Below are 20,418 nucleotides of genomic sequence, written 5' to 3'. Positions count from 1 at the left end.
TTGTAGGTAATAGGTGATATTTTTCTACAATTTCAAAGGCACCATGTCAAGATGGAAGACATTTCCACTCCTTTGTCTGATTCTTTTGAAAATTGTACAGGTAAACCTTGTCCCCTACCTCGTACTCCTTCTTGGTGGTCTTCAGATCATAAATATGTCTTCATCTCTTCAGCTGACTTTTTGAAATTGCACTGAGCATAAGCAAAAGCATGCTGAAGGGGCTTCCTCAAATTTTCAATGCACTTATGAGTAGTAAACACATGTATCAGGGTCTGCTCCTGAATTCTGTAGAGCAGATGCTGAGGTAACACCATGTTTCATCCGGTCATACACTCAAATTGAGACATTTTAGTTGCAGAATATGGTGTAGACCAGGGGTGCACAACTGATTTTGACAGAGGGCCGAAAGTACCTTACATGACGGCTATAGTGGGCCGAAAAGTAAATGTGGGCGGGGCGGTAGGTGGGGCGTGGCAGTAGGCTTTTTAAACCCCCAATTTGTTCTAAACACATGGAAAAAGATTGTTTTGGAAGGGTAACGATTTTTATTTGCATTTCAAACTTACATTTTGCACTACACATTTTCCATTGTTATAATGTATTTCTATTTAGTTATTGTATCTCGCCTGTTTAATTAACTTATATATATATTTTATTGACCCTAGATTGGACATGCCGTTATTTTGGACTGCTACAATTTGCTATTTGGGTTGCCCAAGAGGAGTATGGCCTTCGTTGAGTCAGGTTTCCTCAAAAAGCCAAAGATGAACATCTCCTAACTGTGCCTGTTTTAGCTTTATTATTGGGTTCACTCTTGGAGTGCAACACTATGCCCCATGGCCCCCTCCCCCCAACCAAACACTATGCCCCATGTCCCTCACCCCCAACCAAACACTATGCCCCATGGCCCCCTTACACCCAACCAAACACAATGCCCTATGGCCCCCTCACCCCCAACCAAACATTATGCCCCATGTCCCTCACCCCCAACCAAACACTATGCCCCATGTCCCTCACCCCATCAAACACTATGCCCCATGGCCCCCTTACACGCACCCAAACACTATGCCCCATAGCCCCTCACACCCAACCAAACACTATGCCCCATGGCCCCCTCACCCCCAACCAAACACTATGCCCCATGTCCCTCACCCCCAACCAAACACTATGCCCCATGGCCCCCTTACGCCCAACCAAACATTATGCCCCATGGCACCCTCACCCCCAACCAAACACTATGCCCCATGTCCCTCACCCCCAACCAAACACTATGCCCCATGGCCCCCTTACACCCAACCAAACATTATGCCCCATGGCCCCCTCACCCCCAACCAAACACTATGCCCCATGTCCCTCACCCCCAACCAAACACTATGCCCCATGGCCCCCTTACACCCAACCAAACACTATGCCCCATGGCCCCCTCACCCCCAACCAAACATTATGCCCCATGGCCCCCTCAACTCCAACCAAACACTATGCCCCATGTCCCTCACCCCCAACCAAACACTATGCCCCATGGCCCCCTTACACCCAACCAAACATTATGCCCCATGGCACCCTCACCCCCAACCAAACACTATGCCCCATGTCCCTCACCCCCAACCAAACACTATGCCCCATGGCCCCCTCACCCCCAACCAAACACTATGCCCCATGGACCCTCACCCCCAACCAAACACTATGCCCCATGGCCCCTTCACCCCCAACCAAACACTATGCCCCATGGCCCTCTCACCCCCAACCAAACACTATGCCCCATGGCCCCCTCACCCCCAACCAAACACTATGCTCCATGGCCCCCTCACCCCCAACCAAACACTATGCCTCATGTCCCTCACCCCCAACCAAACACTATGCCCCATGGCCCCCTTACACCCAACCAAACATTATGCCCCATGGCACCCTCACCCCAACCAAACACTATGCCCCATGGCCCCCTCACACCCAACCAAACACTATGCCCCATGGCACCCTCACCCCCAACCAAACACTATGCCCCATGTCCCTCAGCCCCAACCAAACACTATGCCCCATGGCTCCCTTACACCCAACCAAACATTATGCCCCATGGCACCCTCACCCCCAACCAAACACTATGCCCCATGGCCCCCTCACCCCCAACCAAACACTATGCCCCATGGCCCCCTCACACCCAACCAAACACTATGCCCCATGGCACCCTCACCCCCAACCAAACACTATGCCCCATGACCTCCTCACCCCCAACCAAACCCCCCACCCCATGGCCCCCTCACCCCCAACCAAACTCCCCAACCCCCAAATCAGCACACACAAACCAGCACCAATACAGACCCGAACCCCCACCCCCCAACTCAGCACACACACAAACATGCATGCACCCATACAGACCCGAACCCCCACCCCCCAACTCAGCACACACACAAACATGCACCCATAAAGACCCAAACCCCCCACCGCCCCAAGTTCAAACCCCCCACCCCCCAAATCATCACACACACTCTCAAGCATGCACCCATACAGACCCGAACCCCCCACCCCCAACTCAGCACACACAAACATGCACCCATACAGACCCGAACCCCCCACCCCCCCCAAATCAGCACACTCTCAAACAAGCACCCATACAGACCAGAACCCCCACCCCCAACTCAGCACACACACAAACATGCACTCATAAAGACCCGAACCCCCCACCCCCCCAACTCCAAACCCCCCACCCCCCAACTCAGCCCACACTCTCAAGCATGCACCCATAAAAACCCGAGCCCCCCCCACCCCCCCAACTCCAAACCCCCCACCCCCCAACTCAGCACACACACTCTCAAGCATGCACCCATACAGACCCGAACCCCCCACCCCCCCAACTCAGCACACACACAAGCATGCACCCATACAGACCCGAACCCCCACCCCCCAACTCAGCACACAGAAAACATTCAAATCAAAACATTCATACACATCCGACAACCCCCCCAACCCCGCATCTCATAATACACACAAAATACATTCAAATCCAAACATTCATACACATCCGACACCCCCCCGACCCCCGCATCTCAACATACACACAAAATACATTCAAATCCAAACATTCATACACATCCGAAACACCCCCCCACCCCCGCATCTCAACATACACACAAAATACATTCAAATGCAAACATTCATACACATCCGACACACCCCCCACCCCTGCATCTCAACATACACACAAAATACATTCAAATCCAAACATTCATACACATCCGACACCCCCTCCTCCCCCGCATCTCAACATACATACAAAATACATTCAAATCCAAACATTCATACACATCCGACACCCCCCCCCCACCCCCGCATCTCAACATATACACAAAATACATTCAAATCCAAACATTCATACACATCCGACACACCCCCCACCCCCGCATCTCAACATACATACAAAATACATTCAAATCCAAACATTCATACACATCCGACACCCCCTCCACCCCCGCATCTCAACATACATACAAAATACATCCAAATCCAAACATTCATACACATCCGACACACACCCCCCACCCCCGCATCTCAACATACACACAAAATACATTCAAATCCAAACATTCATACACATCCAACACACCCCCCCACCCCCATCGCAACATACACACACAAACATAAAGCAAAACAAATCCGACACACAAACACAAACAGACCACTTACCGGTGACGTGCTGGAAGGCAGGTAAGCGGCAGGTAGGCTGGAACTCTGGAATCGTACTACGGCTGGTGTGGTCCAAGGCTGAAATGCCTTCCGGCATCAAGCCTTATGGAACACGCCAGCCGTAGTGCTGGCCCTCTATTGGTTCAGCACACACGCATTACGTGGCTCGTAGGAGCGACGTGGTGCGTGTGTGGTGAGCCAATGAGGGCCAGTGTTTTGTCCGGCCCAGAAGCAACAAAGACTTTCCTAATGGAGGGCGGCCGTGGGCCGCCCTCCATTAGGAAAGTCTTTGTGCCTCGCGGGCCGGACAAAAGAGCATGGGGGGCCACAACTGGCCTGCGGGCCGTATGTTGTGCATCCATGGTGTAGACCTAATGGCCATCAAGACAAGCAGTAATCGGATGTCCCAGCTGGGTGCAGAGTCTGCTACCAACTTCTTTAAGATGCTCACAATTGTCTTGTTGTATCTCTACCCTCTCACTTGAGGCTAGGCGGTAGGCAATTTGGAGTTTTCTTTTTACCCCTAGAATCAAGCACATCTTCGCCATCACCCACTGGTAAAATGACTTCCTCGATCCGACTCAAGCCTTTGCGGAAGGCCTAAATGAGAGATGAGGTGGTTGTAAGTGATTTCAATCCAGCACTCCAACTAAGTCAGTGCCTAGTATGGGATGCCCAATGGAAACCCTTATTTATATATTTTTATGTTAAAGTTCGTTTAATTCTGGATGATGCACCCTTATATAACGCCCCTCTCTTTGAATTCCCCCGGTCTCACTGAACCAAGAAATAGGTTTGTTTTGCAAATTAAAAGATTCATTTGAAGAATTGAACAATAGATAGATTACACTTTTATGAATATGAATAATATCTGAATACCACACTTATGAATATGAAAAATGATCAGCAATGGGTAATTGTTACACTCACCTGGTATCCACAGGGATGCCACCCAGCCGGGTTACTTGCTGGTATGCTTCTCAGCTTTGCCCTGATGTGGTCTGCGGGGAAGGTTCTGGCTTGTGGTAGAATTAGGCGTGCTCTCCGTCCTGCCTTCTTTGCAGGGGCGCATTGTCTTTCATGGGCGAGTGTGGTCCAGTTAGTCTCTTGTCTGGCAGAATGAACCTCAGCACCAAGCTCTCCTAGTAATTGGGCCAATTGGTCCATTTCTGATGTCTCCATGGCGCCCAGCTGGATTTGTTATGGTAGTCTTCGCATTCTGTTACGCTCACCTGGTATCCACAGGGACGCCACCCTGCCGGGTTTCTCGCTGGTATGCTTCTCAGCTTGGCCCTGATATGGTCTGCGGGGAAGGTTCTGCCTGAAAATACAGGAACTCTGTGTTCAAGACTGACCGACTGGGGTAAGTATCCTCCCTCCACCCCTGTATGATTTCAGTCCCTCTGGCGCCCTCTCATCACCTTGTGGTAGAATTAGGCGTGCTCTCCGTCCTGCCTTCTTTGCAGGGGCGCGTTGTCTTTCATGGGCGAGTGCGGTCCAGTTACTTCACTGACGCCGGCCCGTTTGATATTGTTGAGGTAGGTCTTATTTCTGTTCTTTAGTTTTGTTGCTATCCTGCATGCCTTTCTTTGTTTAAATGTCTCGTTTTTCTCCCTTACGTATGTGGAGCTTCAGCGCGGCAAACTGGCTTGGTTGAGCCCCTCTGGTAAATGATGGCGCATTAAGAGCGCTATGATGTGGCAAGTAAGCGCTATACTCAGGGCTACAAAGTCTTGCCTTTGCTAACCTGTGTTTTCCTCCCTTGTAGGTCGCGGTGTTCTTCAGCACAGTGGAATGTCCGGAGTGGTGCCATCCAAGAGGTGACCATCCAGGTAAGCCTTTTGAGCAGTTCGTAATTTGTAAATGTCTCTACTGCTTTCTTTAATGTTGCCTCTATCTTCCGCTTTCAGGTCGTTCTGCCGGGAGGCGTGCAGATTTGAGGAAGCTTTCTCAGTAGCTGCGAGTGTTTAAAGATGAAGACTGCAGATAAGATGCTGCTGCTCATGATGTTCCTTTTGTCTCCTTGCAGGTTCTGCTTCTCTGAGGTTCGAGGGAATAGCTGGACACAGTGAGTGTCACGTTGCAAGCTGCAAAATAACGCGAAGCGTGTTGTCTTGCTCGGGTGTGGTATAAATAGCCCCAACAAAATAGTCCTGGTAAAGTAGTCCCTAGGCTGCCACACCCAAAACACTAGACCGCATAGCTTGGTTCTTAGGAACCAAGCTATGTGGATGCCTCCATGTTGGCTGACAATACAATAAAGTAGTTCCCAAGCACATTGTTTTTCATGGTGTATGAGCCTGGCGCCATAGGCCATAGGCGCCAGGACTGGCCCCATGAGGGCTTTTGAAGAGGATGCCAGGCTCTAGAGGCCCGAGTCCTGACTCCACCTGGCCAATGGGTTTGCCAGAGGGGGTTTTGGGCGAGGGTCGTGACAGCACTCCCCCCTAAGGCCCCTCCCATGGTGTTCCTTCTGTCTGGCCCAGGTTTGGTTGGGAAGTTCCGATGGAATTTCCTGATTAGACGTGGTGCATGGATATTCTCACTGGTCTCCCAGGATCTATCTTGTGGTCCAAATTCTTTCCAATCTATGAGATAATATAGCTTGGTCCTAGAGTATTTAGAGTCCAAGATATCTTTGACTTCGAATTCTGGTTCTCCGTCAACAAGTATAGGCTTAGGTGGTGTCCCAATCCGTGTGCCGGGTTGCATTGGTTTCAGGAGGGACACATGGAATACCGGGTGGATGTGTAGATTAGGTGGTTTCACGGCTGTTGGGTTGATAATTGCCTTAATGGTATAGGGTCCTAAGAATCTGGGATGAAAGGTCTGGGTTCCCTTGATGGTTACGAATTTAGCGGCTAACCAAACTTTGTCTTCTACTTGATAATCAGGGGCCTTTTTCCGGTGTTGGTCGGCGAATCTCTTTTGTTTTTCTTTGGCATGAATAAGGTGTTCCCTTGCCCTTTTGAAAGCCTGAGTAATGGTTGTGTGTAGAGTCTTTACCGCAGGTATTTCCAAGCTGGCTGGAAGGTCTAGTTCAGAGGTACGTGGATGTCTGCCATAAAGAGTATAGAAGGGCATTTGTCCCGTGCTTGAATGCAAAGAATTGTTATATGCATACTCGGCTATCCATAGTAGGTCTTTCCAATTCCTTTGTTCGTGGTGCAGCATGCACCGTAAATATTGCTCGAGTGTCTGATTGGTTCTCTTGGTTTGGCCGTCCGTTTGGGGATGGTGACTGGTAGATAGCCGAACGTCGATCTGCGCCATTGCACAACATTTTTTCCAGACGTTTGAAACGAACTGGCTGTCTCGATCAGAGACCAGAACTGAAGGGAAGCCATGTAGCTTAACCACGCCCTCCAGGAACACTTTTGCTAAAGTGGCTGCGTCTGGGAGGCCTTTGAGAGGAATAAAATGGGCCATCTTCGAGAATAAGTCCACAACTACATGGATGGTGTTGAACCCTTGGCTTGGAGGTAGATCAGTGATGAAGTCAAGGGAAAGAGTGTGCCATGGAACTGGAGGAATATCCAATGGTTGTAGGAGACCAGATGGTTTTTGTTTCTGTGATTTATTTTGTGCGCAGACACCGCAGGACTGAATATACTGAATGATGTCCTTACGCCAGGTAGGCCACCAAAATTCCTCTTTCACCTTAGCTAGGGTTTTGGCGATCCCAGGATGCCCTTCGATCAGTGAATCATGATAGTTTGGAATAATATGCTGTTGTAATTCCTTCTTGGGTACATATAGGCGATCCCTAAAAAAGGGTAGATGGTCCTTGATGGTATATTGTTCTCCTTGAGTTTGCCATGCGAAGTAGGCATCAGAATTCATTGTCCATTGGATTTCTTTTCGTAGTTCTGCTTATGTTAAGGCTGTCGTGATACCCAAGAGTTTGTCTTCAGGTATAATAGGTACTGGGTCTGGAGTTGTATATACTATTTCATCTATGCCCATGCGAGATAAGGCATCCGCCTTTCCGTTTCTGACTCCTGGTCGAAATGTGATTACATAATAATATTCGGCGAAGAAAAGGGCCCACCGTAATTGGCGCGAGGACTGGGCCTTGGCTGTTTTGAGATATTGCAGGTTCCGGTGGTCTGTGATGACTGTAATGGTGTGTCTGGCCCCCAGAAGGTAGTGCCTCCAGGCTCTAAAGGCGGATTTGATAGCCAGGAGTTCCTTGTCCGTGATGGCATAATTAATCTGGAGGTGAGAACTTTTTCGACCAGAAGGCCACAAGATGTAGCTGGCCGGTTTCCGGGTCTCTCTGGGAAAGGACAGCCCCCATTGCGAGACTGGACGCATCAGTTTCAACGACATAAGGGAGGTCTGGACGAGGATGTCGCAGGATTGGAACAGAGGTAAACCTTTGTTTAAGTTCCTGAAGGGCTTCTTCTGCTTCTTCGGTCCAAGCAAACTTTTTATTTTTTTTTCGTAATGGTACTGTGATTGGGTGCACAACCTAAGAGAAGTCTGGGATAAACCGGCGGTAGAAGTTTGCAAAGCCCAGCATGCTTTGTACCCCTTTCAGAGACGTCAGTGAAAGCCATTTCAGAATGGCATCTAACTTGTGCATGTCCATTCTGATGCCTCCTGGAGTAAGGATAAAACCAAGAAATTCTACTTCGGTGGCGTGAAAAAAGATTTTTTCAAGCTTTGCAAACAAGCAATGTTGACGGAGCTTGGTGAGGACTGAACGAACGTGCCTGACATGATCTTGTTCCGAGGCTGAGTATGCTAAAATGTCGTCTATGTACACTAGGCGCACACATCAATTAACTCCCTTAAGACGTTATTCATGAAATACTGGAATGCCGCAGGAGCGTTGCATAACCCGAAGGGCATGACTTGATATTCAAACAAGCCGTACTTAGTACGGAAGGCGGTTTTCCATTCATCTCCTTTTCTGACTCGGACCAGATGGTATGCTCCTCGAAGGTCCAATTTGGTATAAATCTGGGCATCTTTAACTTGGTCTAGCATCTCAGGGATAAGTGGCAAGGGGTAGCGGTTCTTCACGGTGATCTGGTCCAATGTGCGGTAGTCAATACAGGCTCTCAAGTCTCCTTCCTTTTTTGTTACGAAGAACAAAGGACTGGCTGCGGGGGACTTCGAAGGGCGGATAAATCCGTTCGCAAGGTACTGGTCTAAATAGGATTTCAAATGAAGGTTTCCTGGTTCTGTGAGAGCGGAGATCCTGCCGCAAGGGATTTGTACACCAGGAACAAGGTCGATCTGACAGTCATAGGGCCTGTGCGGTGGCAATGTATTGGCTTGGTCCTTTCGGAAAACATCCTGGAAATCATGGTATTCACTTGGCAAGGTATTAGTTGCTCCCAGGGTTGATACTGTCACTCTGGGAGTCTTGGAGATACAGACGTCGGGTTTCTCCTCTTGGTAATAGCAGGCAGGGGAGCAATCAGCGGGGAAGGTTAATTTTCGTGCCCGCCAGTCTATCAAAGGGTTGTGAGCAACCAACCATGGCATCCCTAGTATTAGCCTGAACTGAGGTGCCTTGATAAGATCGAATGCAATAGATTCCCGATGTCCGTCCTGGCACCTGTTACCCTGGCTGTGCACTGGGTTACTGGTCTGGAAATGATTTCTGTCCCATCCACAGTGGTTACCTTGTCCATAGTTGGCTTAGAACACAATGGAAGCCCCATCTCTGCTGCCAGTTCTTGAACAATATCATTTCCAACTGCTCCGCTATCGCTGTATGCTTCAACGGCATGCATTCTTGACGACTGTTGGTGGTTAATTAAGATCACTGGTATTGCAAAGTGCGAGGTCAGCAACTCTTTCTTCTCACTCGACAAACTGACCTCTACGTTTGACGAGCTTGGTAGTTTTCGAATTCCTTAGCTTCATCCTTCTCTGTGGCCCCGACTGTTCTTCTTGGGGGTTTTACTGGACAGTCCTTCAGGAAATGTCCTGGTTTCCCACAATACAAACAAAGCTGTTGTTGTCTTCTTTTGTCCCGCTCTTGTTTTGTTAATGGAGGCCGTATCCCTCCAATCTGCATGGGTTCTACAGCATTTTCAGGTACACGGGGTATGTTTTCCCTTGGTCGAACATACACAGTCCTAGGGTCCGTCTTAGACCGGTCTGCCTTTCGGTCCTGCAGCCGGTGGTCTAGCTGCACGACCAGATTTATGAATTCTGCACAGTCTCTGGGTGGATCAACCACCTGGGCTAAGACGTCCTTTAATTCGCCTCGTAAGCCTCAATGGAATAACGTGGTTCTTTTGTTTTCTGGCCACCTAGCTTCGGCAACCAGTCTGTTGAAGGTAGCAATGTACATTAACAAGTCCTGATTCACCTGTCGGAGGGACAAGAGTTAATTGTCTACTGCTTATTCCTGGGTATGGCGAGCAAAAAGTTTTTCCTTTTCTTTCTGGAACCCCCCAAAGTCATGTAATAGAGGATCGTCCTGGGTTACCAACGGCACCGACCAATCTGCTGCACTACCACTCAGGTATGATAAGACAAAATTTACCCGAGCTTGATCATTTGGAAATGTTCCAAGCCTACAAAGAAAATGAAGGCGGCACTGATTGATGAATGCCGCATACTTCCGCGGGTGCCTGAGAACCTTTCTGGTGGTGCCAGGGGCACTGTTCCAGGTAACATGACCTGTACCGGTGTGGGTGGTATAGCAGGGTTTTGCATCATTGGATTGCTTCCAGGTAGAGGCGTCTGTCCTGCCTGTGATTGCAAGTATTGCCTGCTAATCTCTTCAGTGTGTTCTCTGGTCACTATTAGGTCTCTCCGGAGGGCATTAGTCTCTTGTCTGGCAGAATGAACCTCAGCACGAAGCTCTCCTAGTAATTGGGCCAATTGGTCCATTTCTGATGTCTCCATGGTGCCCAGCGTGATTTGTTATGGTAGTCTTTGCGTTCTGTTACGCTCACCTGGTATCCACAGGTTTCTCGCTGGTATGCTTCTCAGCTTGGCCCTGATGTGGTCTGCGGGGAAGGTTCTGCCTGAAAATACAGGAGGACTGTGTTCAAGACTGACCGACTGGGGTAAGTATCCTCCCTCCACCCCCGTATGATTTCAGTCCCTCTGGTGCCCTCTCCTCACCTTGTGGAAGAATTAGGCGTGCTCTCCGTCCTGCCTTCTTTGCAGGGGCGCGTTGTCTTTCAAGGGCGAGTGCGGTCCAGTTACTTCACTGACGCCGGCCCGTTTGATATTGTTCAGGGAGGTCTTATTGCTTTTCTTTAGTTTTGTTGCTATCCTTCATGCCTTTCTTTGTTTAAATGTCTCTTTTTTCTCCCTTAGGTATGCGGAGCTTCAGCGCGGCGAACTGGCTTGGTTGAGCCCAGCTGGTAAATGATGGCGCATTAAGAGCGCTTTGATGCGGTAAATAAGCGATATACGCAGCGCTGCGAAGTCTTGCCTTTGCTAACCTGTGTTTTCCTCCCTTGTAGGTCGCAGTGTTCTTCAGCGCGAGTGGAATGTCCGGAGTAGTGCCAGCCGAGAGGCGACCAGCCAGGCGAGCCTTTTGAGCAGTTCGTAATTTGTAAATGTCTCTACTGCTTTCTTTAATGTTGCCTCTATCTTCCTCTTTCAGGTCGTTCTGTCTGGGAGGCGTGCAGATTCGAGGAAGCTTTCTCAGTAGCTGCGAGTGTTTAAAGATGAAGACTGCAGGTAAGATGCTGCTGCTAATGATGTTCCTTTTGTCTCCTTGCAGGTTCTGCTTCTCCGAGGTTCGAGGGAATAGCTGGACACGGTGAGCGTCACGTTGCAAGCTGCAAAGTAACACGAAGCGTGTTGTCTTGCTCGGGTGTGGTTTAAATAGCCCCAACAAAATAGTCCAGGTAAAGTACTCCCTAGGCTGCCACACCCAAAACACTACACCGCATAGCTTGGTTCTTAGGACCCAAGCTATGTGGGTGCCTCCATGTTGGTTGACAATACAATAAAGTAGTTCCCAGGCACATTGTTTTTCATGGTGTATGAGCTTGGCGCCATAGGCGCCAGGACTGGCCCCATGAGGGCTTTTGAAGAGGAAGCCAGGGTCTAGAGGCCCAAGTCGTGACTCCACCTGGCCAATGGGTTTGCCAGAGGGGGTTTTGGGCGAGGGTCGTGACAGTAATATTACAATATCAACAATCTCTTTAATCAGTTAGGAGTAGAAAGATGAAGAATAATGTAGTAGAGAATACTTGTGTAGGTTCAAGGAAATGCAATGAGATGAAAGAATGCAACACAGAAATAAGACTTGATATGACTTCAATCAAAAGACAATATGGTCACTCTTTCCCCTGTGACTACTCACTCCCCCCACTATGCAAGATGAAGAGATGGAATGAGGGCACACAGATATCAGGAATAACAATGCAGTTCAATCCAAATTCCCCCAGCAAGCTTAGAGAGAACAGGTATGATTTCAAAACAGGTCAAAATGCTTTTAAATGTGGTTTGAATTGAATGGGAAAAATGCTAAAAATGATTTAATTCACTAAATGAGATTCAAAACTAGTGAGAGTTGCTTTGGATAGGTTCAGGTCAAGACTAGCAATGATTGTAGAATGATTAGCAGATGGAAAACGAAATTCAAAAGTTGAAATCAAGAAATAGCTGTTTTTACATAGAATGAAATTGAGCCAAATTGCAAATCGCGGCAACTTTTCCACGTGCGGGAAACGCGATTACAGAAAAACTATAAGGAATTGGAATGTCGTTTTGGGTTTGTTTGAAAGCTGAGGTTCAAAAGTTACAGAGGTTTTTGTGAAGGTAGATTTTTCAGAAACAGGTTGAAGATTTTAAAATGACAGATTGCGCTTTAAAGATTCGGAACCAATATGGACTTATACTAAGGGGCTATGAATTACAAGATACCCAATGGGACAACCACCAGAACAGGGCGCCTTCCACTCTGGTTGTTGTGTGCCAAGACACTTGACTTACTTCAAAATATCAGTGCATAGATGATTATCGCTACAGTTATCATAGACAATATAAGGAGAAGAATTCAGGATGGACACAAGATTCTATAATGCAGTTCTGGATAGGTTGAAATGGATTGAATAGGATTACTTTAAACTAAGAGATGACTATAGACAGTTGTAGACTTAATACTCACTCCTACGGCTTAAGAATGGAGTGGGCCCGTCAAAGATCTAGTCAACGGGTTGGCTGGGATTCTCTCGCCACCGGACAGGATTCAGGGCACCTGGACTCTGCTCTCAGCAAGGCACTCTGGTCGACGCGGCCTCTTGGACTGGATCTAACGGGTTCTGGGTTACAGCTGTGATGTGCGGGTCTGGATCTTGGTTCTAGCATGGGGTTCTTAGCTAGAACAGCAAAACAGCTCAGCCTGGCTGTTGGATTTAGTTAGGCCTCGTGGAAGTTTAGGGGTTAGAATCAGGTTGCAAAAGATTCTGAAGGCCAGCTGAGAAGGGTTCAGCTTCTTGGGTTAGGCCTCTCTGCTTCAAAGTTCTAGAGTTTGGTTCTAGAGTCTGGTCTCTGGATCTATGTCTGGAGCCTGGATCTTCCTGCAGGGTGCTTCGCCAAGAAATCAGTAGATGAGTGGAAAGTGTGTCCCTGCCTGTCCTCAGCAGTCCCTGTTTATGTATTTCCAAAGTGGGTGGGGAGGCTGATTCTACTATGCCCAACCCTGTAAGGATCTGATAGGTCAGAGAATTTCCCCTCTCCTGATTTGAGACAGGAGCAGTGTGTCATCAGGTGTCAAAGTGATGCTGTGTTTATGGCCCAAAGGAAATCCCTCCCGTTTGCTTTTTGTTAGGAAATCTATTTTCCCCAAAAATCATATTTCCAAGATACACAAGTTGTTCATCTTAATGCGAGCTATGGTTCATAAATGACAACTTTTGTTTTCTCAATGTTAGTTCTTCACCACTTTTTATACATACATGCACGTCCCCTCTGGGCAAATTCCTGTAATTTTTCATGTTCCTAACATAAACACCATGGCTACAATATGAATCGTTTCTGGGGGTTCAGTCTCAGAACATTGCACAGATTCCAACTTAGTCTTAAACTGTGAGCAAATTTTTCATTTTAACAATCTCTAAGTTTCATATTTTTGTCAGTTCAGTACACTTTGCTATACGTATTTTTCTAAACATACATTTAATCCAATGTCAAATCAACAATTACAGTCTGGCCCGCCTCCAGAGCTGGGCTGAGTCAGAGGGTCACATGGCCTGCATTCCTAGCAGAGCAGTTTGTTGTCAGTCACACCCAAATTAGCATTCCTATTCAGCCCAAGGAATCCATTGTTTCTTGGTCTGGGCAGCAGGGGAAATCTCCTCCCCTTCTGATTAACATGCCAATGCGAAATGCTCTCCTTTTGGTGGGAATGAACAAGGTGTGAGATTCTCAGGGGAAGAAGGCCTCTTGGAAGTTTTAACTGAATCGGGTTACCTTCTGGTCAATCGTAACATAGTTCCTTGTGAAAGAAATACATTTATAAATTTAAAATAAGCAAACCCATCTTTACTTCCAGTCCTTTTTCAACATGAAAATCAATGTGTGGCACTCGTATATGGCATTTTGATGGAAATCTGTTCTTTGGCATAGTTTAAGTTCAATGTTCAACTTTACACATGATAAGTTTTAAATCGCCGGCTTCTGATAGAGGTGAGTAACGGTACTACACCCATTTTTGACAGATGTCTTCTAGCTCAACCATCCACAAAAGTGTACTTTGTTCAGATAATATATACTTCTGTGGACATTGTATTTATGTGGATTCTTGCAGTAGAATAATGTGGAACACCCAACAAGGAGGTTGGATCTTTTAGGGGGTTTGTGAGCCATGATTTCTGCACATTTTTTTACAATCAAGAAAACAGATTTCCAATCAGCTCTGTGTTTCTTTTTGGCAATCAGCATTGCTTTCAGCATTACAGTCTTTAGTCATGGTCCTGAAGAAGATGGTTCAATCGACTCGCCATCGAAACCGGTCGACCTCCGAGGCCACGAGGGCTCTCGTGACCTGCGTTCGATATCCTGAGCATCCAAAAGGGATACAACAACTAAAGTGTACACTTACATCTAGTGAGCTTTTACAGCACCCCATCTACATGGCCACGATTAGCTGTTTCGACAGAATCGAATAACCAGTTCTGCCATTGAACAACAGCTGATTGGCTGTGTTCTTTTTGCCAGCCTCTCAATGTTTTAATTTAATGTGTATTCTCTAACAATTGGTCATGTTAAGGGACAGTTCTCTTAAGCTATCCCTGTTAGACAGGCGTTGCACCATTGTCAACCTAGGGCCAGGCACTCCTGTCAGGGATAGGGTGTCCTTCCTCTAGGGACAGCTAGTACATTGTTGTTCTACAACCCTTGTCCATCTACTTATGTTGGCCAATGTGCACATATCAATCTATTTCCCCCAAAGAACCTTTGTGTGTGATACGTATCATTCACCCAGGCATTCCCATTGTCAGCCACTAGTTATTTTTCCCTGCTGTTATCAGCATGGTAGGAGTACCCATCCACATAAACTGTGGGTGTCCCCTGACATGTGTCTTCTTCATAGAGCTTATGTGGGGAAGTTAGGTATGCCTCCAGGTTGTTGTTGGTCATTAGACTTTCAGCTTCAAGACAGTTTTCTTGAGCACAATCATGCAAGTCTGCCAACCTTTGAGCGAGGGGACTCTTCTTGTTTTGGCCAAATCTGACCTCCACAGGAAAGCCTTGCATTGACAGAATCCAGAAAGTAATTCTGGAATTACTGATGTTCCCTGCCCAGATTCTGTCACTTTGAAGATATTGTAAGGATTGGTGAGGAGTCTTGACAATTATGTGCTCCCCCTGAATGAATGGGTGGTAATTATTCAACGCCTACATCGTGGCGAGGAGTGCCTTCTCACAGTCATTACATTTTTTTCTCCATGGAGGACAAAGTCTTGCTCACGTACTAGATTACTTTTTGACCTTGTCGTGCTTTTGGTACAGCACCACTGTTAGGCAAGTATCTGAGAACCCTGTCTCCAAGAAGAACTTCTTGTTCTTTATGGGGTAAGCCAAACAAGGAGCCTGGGAAAGGCTACTTTTCAGTTGTTTATCTGCCTCGGATTGTTCCGGACACCACTCCCACTTGACTCCGGCTTTTAATAGACGGACCAATGGTCGGGGGATCTCTGCATAGTCTTCAATGAACTTCTGACTATAATTAGTGAGTCCAAGAAAGCTTTTTAATTCTTGTAGAGTAGTAGGGTCTTTTAATTGCAATAAGGCTTCTACCTTCTTTGCCTGGGGATTAAGACCTTCAGGGCTGATCTCATGTCCTGAGAAGTTCTCTCGGGTCTTACACCACTGTGCCTGCTGAAAAGACAATTTTGCTCCAGCTTCAGATAATATATACTTCTGTGGACATTGTATTTATGTGGATTCTTGCAGTAGAATAATGTGGAACACCCAACAAGGAGGTTGGATCTTTTAGGGGGTTTGTGAGCCATGATTTCTGCACATTTTTTTACAATCAAGAAAACAGATTTCCAAACAGCTCTGTGTTTCTTTTTGGCAATCAGCATTGCTTTCAGCATTACAGTCTTTAGTCATGGTCCTGAAGAAGATGGTTCAATCGACTCGCCATCGAAACCGGTCGACCTCCGAGGCCACGAGGGCTCTCGTGACCTGCGTTCGATATCCTGAGCATCCAAAAGGGATACAACAACTAAAGTGTACACTTACATCTAGTGAGCTTTTACAGCACCCCATCTACATGGCCACGATTAGCTGTTTCGACAGAATCGAATAACCAGTTCTGCCATTGAACAACAGCTGATTGGCTGTGTTCTTTTTGCCAGCCTCTCAATGTTTTAATTTAATGTGTATTCTCTAACAATTGGTCGTGTTAAGGGACAGTTCTCTTAAGCTATCCCTGTTAGACAGGCGTTGCACCATTGTCAACCTAGGGCCAGGCACTCCTGTCAGGGATAGGGTGTCCTTCCTCTAGGGACAGCTAGTACATTGTTGTTCTACAACCCTTGTCCATCTACTTATGTTGGCCAATGTGCACATATCAATCTATTTCCCCCAAAGAACCTTTGTGTGTGATACGTATCATTCACCCAGGCATTCCCATTGTCACCCACTAGTTATTTTTCCCTGCTGTTATCAGCATGGTAGGAGTACCCATCCACATAAACTGTGGGTGTCCCCTGACATGTGTCTTCTTCATAGAGCTTATGTGGGGAAGTTAGGTATGCCTCCAGGTTGTTGTTGGTCATTAGACTTTCAGCTTCAAGACAGTTTTCTTGAGCACAATCATGCAAGTCTGCCAACCTTTGAGCGAGGGGACTCTTCTTGTTTTGGCCAAATCTGACCTCCACAGGAAAGCCTTGCATTGACAGAATCCAGAAAGTAATTCTGGAATTACTGATGTTCCCTGCCCAGATTCTGTCACTTTGAAGATATTGTAAGGATTGGTGAGGAGTCTTGACAATTATGTGCTCCCCCTGAATGAATGGGTGGTAATTATTCAACGCCTACATCGTGGCGAGGAGTGCCTTCTCACAGTCATTACATTTTTTTCTCCATGGAGGACAAAGTCTTGCTCACGTACTAGATTACTTTTTGACCTTGTCGTGCTTTTGGTACAGCACCACTGTTAGGCAAGTATCTGAGAACCCTGTCTCCAAGAAGAACTTCTTGTTCTTTATGGGGTAAGCCAAACAAGGAGCCTGGGAAAGGCTACTTTTCAGTTGTTTATCTGCCTCGGATTGTTCCGGACACCACTCCCACTTGACTCCGGCTTTTAATAGACGGACCAATGGTCGGGGGATCTCTGCATAGTCTTCAATGAACTTCTGACTATAATTAGTGAGTCCAAGAAAGCTTTTTAATTCTTGTAGAGTAGTAGGGTCTTTTAATTGCAATAAGGCTTCTACCTTCTTTGCCTGGGGATTAAGACCTTCAGGGCTGATCTCATGTCCTGAGAAGTTCTCTCGGGTCTTACACCACTGTGCCTGCTGAAAAGACAATTTTGCTCCAGCTTCAGCAACTGGGTCAGAACATAGTGGATTTCTGCTATTTGTTCCTCCAAAGTTGATCTTATGCAGAAAGATGTTGCACCCATTGCTGGAGTTCATGTATCGAAAGGGGGTTCAGGTCCACGCGTACTGCTGCCCCCTGAAGGTTAAGGCAAGCTTGTACTAGTCTTCCCAACTCACGGGTACTGTCCAGTAACCATTGGTCAGGTCAATGGCGGTGTACACCTTTGACCCTTGGATCTGTGCCAGCCCCTGATTGATGTAGGGAAGTAGCCATCTTGACATGTGAAACAGGTGGTGTAGATGCACTCAATTTTCTTGTAGTAATTGAAGTAATACAAAATCTAGTGAGTCATCTGATCACATCTTGACATGTGGACCCGTTTATTGAATTCCCTCAGGTCTGCACATAGTCTCTATTGGCCGTTTGGTTTGAGCATCCCCAGTGCCGGGTTGTTGAAGATGCTGTCGATCGGATGAATTATCCCACAGGATTCTAAGTCCTTAATAATCTCTGTAAGTGACACCATGGACGTGAGAGGTAATCAGTATTGTTTCACAAATACTGTAGCCATCTCAGGGTTCATGCGTGTGGTGGTTCAATTAATAGAGGTGCGTCCACAGTCATATGAGTCCACTGAAAAGATATCTTGGAATTCTAGGAAGACCTGTGTCCGCTTTTGTTTTTGCTCCTCGGTCTCACAGGCATCAGCAAGACTGATCCTTTCCTCAACCATCGGGTAGATACCTGGAAAGACGTCAGGCTTGCCGATTTCAGCAGTATACTCAAATTGGGTGGAGAGATCTCTTTTGATCGTGTTGACCTGGACAGGAGGTGGCAGGGATTTGAGGTAGTGGTCCTTTAATCTAAACACTACCTCCTCCCTCTGGATGTCAAAGGTCACCTCTTCCAGCCCGTAGGGGCAGGAAGAGTAAACCAAAAAATTCCCCCCATGCCTATTAACAATCTTTTCTGGGGGAATACCGTCACTGATGTCGAAACAGTCATTTGGGATTGCTCATTACCTAAATCAGTAGAATAATGTTGGGCATCAACCGCCATTCTAATAAAGGTGTCTGTGCCCAAAGTGATACTTCGAGCGTCGCTGCTATCCACCAATATTCAAATGCTGTTGTGTTATATGTCTACTAGAGGTGTCAGATTTAAATACAAACCTTGTTGTTGGAGATGGGAATTCAAACGTTTATAGCGGTCCTGATGTTTGAGGTTCTGTCCTTGCTTAATTTTGAGGGGAATAGTAAATAGTCGCACCTATTCTGCGATGGTAACCTCTTCTCGCACTTGAGCTTCAACAGCATAAGGCAGCAATTGAGGCACACTTATCTCTATGCCTAATGGTCTTGCTGCAGTGTGGTCCTAGGTCTCAATTTCAAAATGGCTGCTGTTTTCTAATATGGCGTTTCATTCTCAGTGCAGTCTATACCCAAATATATAATAACCTAACCATAATGCAGCTACTATCAACACCCCCTCCACCCTATAACCTCCCTAAGCCCCTACAATACACTCCTATGCATTTGCCTCATCCGGAATCTCTTGGGGGCCTGGGACAATCATCCCTGCTTGCCAACAATCCCCCTTTCATTAATCCCACATTAACAAACTCCCATGTGAGCCTTTATCTGTCCTCCTTCATTTTCTCCCTTTCAAACTCTTAGCTTCCTGATATGGCCATGTGCCCTTCTTGGGTACCCATGCTTTGTACACAGATCTTAAATTTCCCCTGCTTACGTATTCTGCTCTGGGGAGCACTTGAGGTATGTACACCCCTCATCTCCTGATAGGTCAACCCAGTGTTCATCATAGTTCTCAGGGTCTGGTGGGGGAATGGTCACTGTGCCTGGGGGTTGTAGGTGCTGCTCTATCCTAACCATGCGGGGCATGCTTGAGTCATCTGTTTGGACCTGGCTGTCTTTTGTACCGCTAGGTGTGCAATGTACCCAAATTGAAACCATCATCATTGCACTGCTAGGCATTGCTTTGGCACAGTATCGAAGTCCCATCTGGCATGTGCAGAAGATCACCAACACGAACACGATCCCTGGTACCAGTAGTTTCACTATTGCCCCCATCTACGATGGCGCCCAAGAAAAAGGGCCATTGAACCAGTATTTTTTTGTATGCCGGATTCTGTTTGCATGTGGGTGCCGAGAGTGTGCAGTGCCTCTATTATTTGTGAAAGAGACCCATTGGCGGAATCATTTGGAGGGATGTACGTGCAACAGGAATCCCCCATTTTTTTGCAGATGCCTCCTTCCACTGCGGTTAGCAAATCTAGAAGGTAGAAATTCTGCCGTGTGATCAACCTGATCGCTCACATTTTAGCCTTTATTGCATTCAGTCCTTGTTCAATGTCATTTGCCAACTGTATCACTTCCCAGCTGACTATTTGAAGCCACTTGGCATTGGCGATTGCTTGTATCCCTGTCACTAACAATGATGCAAAAAATGTCTCTTCCTTGTTATACAGTCTTTATTGATCTGCTATTTCTTTCAGAAGCTGTGATGAGAGAGATCTTTTGATCTCCACTTTCAGGGCAAGATTTCCTTCTTTTTCTTTTCTGGCAGGATACAGAATATAGGGGGTGGCGGCAGAATGATGGTGGATCCAATCCCCTGGGCCCCACTATCAGGTGTTCTTTAGGGACCACAAGGAGAGCGGAGTGCAGCATGGCCAGTGAGCAGGTGGCCCTCCATAATGGTGGGAGGTGCTGAAACGCTTGCTGACTG

Source organism: Ambystoma mexicanum, chromosome 4p (genome assembly GCF_040938575.1).
Source record: "Ambystoma mexicanum isolate Mex_15411 chromosome 4p, UKY_AmexF1_1, whole genome shotgun sequence".
In the NCBI taxonomy this organism is placed as follows: Eukaryota; Metazoa; Chordata; class Amphibia; order Caudata; family Ambystomatidae; genus Ambystoma; species Ambystoma mexicanum.
Note: the sequence above shows the minus strand (reverse complement) of the source record.